The sequence below is a fragment of the Physeter macrocephalus genome, chromosome 4, assembly GCF_002837175.3.
Source record: "Physeter macrocephalus isolate SW-GA chromosome 4, ASM283717v5, whole genome shotgun sequence".
Lineage (NCBI taxonomy): Eukaryota > Metazoa > Chordata > Mammalia > Artiodactyla > Physeteridae > Physeter > Physeter macrocephalus.
In genome coordinates this window covers 1,373,570-1,378,213 of record NC_041217.1, presented here as the reverse complement: position 1 = coordinate 1,378,213, position 4,644 = coordinate 1,373,570, and positions in this window count along the sequence as shown.

Genomic DNA, 4,644 nt, shown 5'->3' with positions numbered 1-4,644 from the left:
GGTCTCTTGTCACCAGGGCTCCTGCCCCCTGGACGCGTGCAGTGAAAGAATCTGTCAAGGCCAGAAATCTGGGACCCCGCAGCCCAACCCCCATCCCTACTGAGGTCTCATCACCTCCCGAGGCACCTCGGGATCTTCGCTGCACAGGGCGTCTTCCTTCCCGTTCCCGGTCTATCTCCCCTCTGTGTCCCGGCCCTCAGAGCCACACCCCTACCCTGCTTTTCGGGCCCCCTGGCATTGTCTCAGTGGGCCCAGGGCTGAGGCCTTCCGGAAGCCACTGCCTCCCATCCAGAGAAAAGGCAGGGGTGGCTGGGAGGGGGAGGGGCTACAAATCAACATTTCAACAAATTATTCCATCGCATGAGTAATAATAATAATGCTTACCTTTGGAGGTACTTTACGACCTGTCCACCCCTCAAGTGCTCCCGGAATTTTCTCCCCCCCCCCCCCGCCCCGCCCCGCCCCGACCCTTTCTCATCCTGCACACCCTTCCCGGGTGATCTCACCGGGTCCCGGAGCTGCAGCCCTGCCGCGGCTCCCAAGCCCTTCCTGCAGCCTGGCTGCTCTCAGGACACTATCACCCATGCCCGAAAATGAACACACCTTACCCTGAACTCAAGCGGACCCGGGAGCCCCCGGCTCCTCCCCTTCCTCTCTGCCAAGCCTTTAGTCAGTCACTCACAGAGTCAGACTAGGTCTGGCTCCCAAATAGCTCCTGACTGCCCCCACGCCCCCGGTGCCACAGCGTGAATTCACTCCTTGTCTGGATACCGTCTCTCCACGGTTCCCCCGCTCTGCGACTCTCCCCGCGCCAACCGCTCACACGCCAAAGTGACGGGGACGGGAGCCTGCCCAGCTTGTCCTCGGATGGACAGTCTTCAGTAGCGTGACCGTTAAGTTTATGTGTCAACGTGGCCAGGCCACGGTACCCAGCTATTTGGTCAAACATTATTCCAGATGTTTCTGCGAAAGTATTTTTTGTTCGATGAGGTTAACATTGAAATAAACAGTAGACTCTGAGCGAAGCAGATGACCTGCCATAATGTCGGTGGGCCGCATCCACTCAGGTGAAGGCCCGAATAGCAAAAAGACTGACTTTAATAAAGAGGGAGCTCGGCAAGCAGACGGCCTCTGGGCTCGGACCGCGACTCCTCCTGGTCTCCAGACTGCCGGCCCCACCCTGCAGGTTGTGGACCTGTCAGCCTTTGGCACAGGAATAGCGTGGACCGATTCCCCTCTCTCTTAGCCCACATGACTCTTCAGCCGACTTAGCTCACCTAGCGCCTCGGTACACATTGGAAAAAGCCAGCGCCTGTGGGCAGATGCGGCTCTGGCCAGGGCCCACGGCTTGGTGGGTGGAGCCTGGGTGAGCTTTCCCTCTTAGTTTGGTGCACAGCCTGGACAACCACACGGAGCGGCCTTGCTTCCCGCCGGCCACTGCCTGCGGCTCCAGCCTTCCAGTCCCCCGCCCCTCCTCGCCCCACACCCCGAGTCCGCTCAGCTCCTAGACCCTCCTGAGCTCCTTTGCCATTTTGCTCTTGGGCACCCCGTCGCTGCTGCCTTGGGCGCCTCCTCGCGCCCCGACGCCCAGTTTCCCTGGCGTGGCCTCCCCGGGCAGGCCGTGCGGCCGTCAGCTCGGCCAGCGCCCCCCGCCCCCCGGCCTGGGTGCTGTCGGCCTTCTTCCGCTGACCCTCTGGCCAAGTGATTGCTCGGCCGGCTTGGGGATCCCCGAGGCCCTTTAACTTTGATCCGCCGGACGGGCGCTGGTAGGTGCCCAGTGTGTTCCCTGGGCCAGCGGGGGAGTGAATGAATGACGGGCGCGGCGCCGGCTCGCGGGGCGCTGCAGGAGGCGCCCCCTCGGCGCGCGCGCCTCCCTCTCCGGCCGGGGCCGCAGGGGGGCCGGGGGGCGCCCTTGCGGTGGGCGCGGCGCCCCCTCCGCTCAGCCCGGCTCTCCGGGCGCGGAAGCCGCCGGGCCGGCCGAGCGCGCGGAGGGAAGGCGGCCCGGCTCCGGGAGGAGCCTCCCCGCCGGGCCGCGGGAACTGGCGGCGCGGGGGGGTCCCGCCGCGCGCGCGCGTCCGGAAGCGGGAAGAGGGGGCCGGCCTCGCCCCGCGCCCGGGTCCCCGCGGGACGCCCACCCCCGCGGGCACCTCCCCGCCCCGGCGCGCGGCCCCGCCCCGACCCCCGGCTCGGAGTCCCGGGTCCCTTCCTGCGGCTTTCCCCTCTCTCCTCTGGGCCTTGGTACGCCCCGGGGGACAGATGTCTTGGGATCTTTAACATTTGGGATGCTGCAAATGCCGAAGTTAAATGAAATACCTCCGGGGAGGGGAGGCCGGGCGGAGTCGCGCGGGGAGGAGAGCCGGCCTGGACGAGCAGGTCCCGAGGCTGCGAGGCGCGCGCGGGGGGCGCGGGGGCAGGCGGGCGGCGAGCCATCTCCATGGGACAGGTAAGGGGGAGCGCCGGGGCGCGACGCGGGAGCGGGGGGATCGAGCCCCCAGCCCGCACTCTTCCGCCTTAGAGGAGGGGGCCCTGCGGGGAATGGGGGGAACTCGCCGGGGGCTGGGAATTGCGAGCGCCTACCGAAAATGCATGTTTCCGCCTCCTCGACCTTTCTCCTCCGACCTTCCCCACGCCTGTGGATCCCCTGGCAGGTTCCGGGAAGGCAGACAAAAGGAGCCGAGTCTCGGGCCGCCTGGACGCGGAGGGCGCGGTGGGGGAGGGGAGCAGGGTGGACCGGACAAAGGGGCTTTTTGAGGAGAGCCTAGAGGTCTGATTCCAGGGCGCATTCCAGGCCGTCGTGGAGTCCCCTGTCCCAGCCCGCTCCACCATCGCTCGCCGGAGGCGAGCACCTTTCCCACTGGGAAGGGAGGAGAGGGGGAAGAAAACAGTTTAAGGAACCGTCTCCCGCCCCCCTCGCCTGGAGGGTCCCGGGATATTTCCCTCCTTTCTCTTTTCACTGTTTTGGCTCGAGCAGCCGACCATTGGCTCCTTAATTGTTTAAGTGAAATTGTAGGAGCGCCCGAGACTCTTCTTTGCTGGGTGCTGGTTGGGGCGTCAGGTCGGGCCCTTGCTTTGACTTCCGATCTCATGTATCACAGGAAACTTAAAGGAGGAACTTAAAAAAAATAATGGAGAGTGGATGGATGCAGGAGGTGCAAGAGTTTTCTGATTCAGGACTTTTCCTTAGGAGATGAAGACCCTAAAGAGATGCAATTTTTTTCCTTCTTTCAGAGATCAGATTCCAAGTGCGTGGGGAAACCCCACTTCCTCACCAGCTGGTGGTCTTGGTGATGATGCTGTGGAGCTGGGGTTTGGGGCACTGGCTGCGAGCAGGGTGCTGAACCCCACGTTCTCAGCAGGCCTCTGGAATGCCCGCTCTGGATATCTTGAATTGAAGGGCATGGCAGCCAGGGAGATCCATGGCCCTGGGATTCTTGGGAGAGTTGGTTGGCTGGCCCCACTCCAAGCCTCGGATCCTGCTGGGCTGGGAAATGCTGCGTGTGAATTTGAGGGAGCAAGGGGTCTTTGAAGATTCCAGAGGACCAACGCGGAGATTGGTCGGTCCTCTGTCCTTCTCTCCCTGAGCTCAGAGATGGGGGTGGTTACCTGAGGGCGGGTTTCTTAACTGGGTCCACGGGCACCCAGGCGTCTGTGGATCGCATTCAGAGGGTCCTGTACTCCGATGGGAAGGGTTTATTTTTCACTAACTTTTACTGAAATTTAGCATTGCCTTGAAACCATTGGTAGTACCTGTGATTTGCCATTAATAAGACACCACAGAGGGTTTCGTATCACAGTGCAGTTGTGATAGCTGTCTTGAAACCTGGTTTATCGTCGGTCATGAAACATCGTTTACCATCGTCATTGTTACGGAATTGCCCCCTACTAGATCCTGTTTAATGTTAAAGAAACATATATAGATTACGATGTTTTACTGTTTTTAGAACTGTATTTAATATAATCCATTATCTTAGTGATTCTCTTCATCTTATTTTATGCATTAAAAAATATGCTATGAGTTGATTCTAGAAACTTCCATCACTCCCTCCCACCCCCGCCCCGGAGCTGGGGGACGGGCAAGGTGGAGGGTGGGTGCCAGCTTCAGCGTTAACTCCTCTGTTTGTTGTGGAAAGACTGTGACAAAGCGGTAGGGGGGGGAGGGAAGGGCTGCGGGCTCTTTGGGAGACCCAGAGCAGGCCCCCCAGCACAGGGGGCTGTCCCCTATTGGGGCCCCTCAGCCTCAGCCTGGGGAAAGAAGGCGGTGGTCAGCTTGGAGGGCTCGGGGCTCACATTGTTTGGACAGAGGGTGTGCACAGGAATGTGAGGGGAGCTGGGTGTGTGTGCAGGGGCAGTGGGGAGGCTGCCTGTGTTGGTGACACAGCTCCACGGAAGATGGTTGGTGGGGGTGACTTCCTCTATCATCCCTGCCCTGGTGGCTGGAGCTGGGGCTGGGGAGGTGGTCTTTGGGGCTGGGGAGGTGGTCTAGGGGCAGGGGAGGTGGCCTAGGGGCTGGGCAGGTGGTCTTGGGGCTGGGGAGGTGGTCTAGGGGCTGGGGAGGTGATCCTGGGTCTGGTGAGGTGGTCTAGGGGCTGGGGAGGTGGTCTTGGGGCTGGGGAGGTGGTGTAGGGGCTGGGGAGCTGGTCTAGG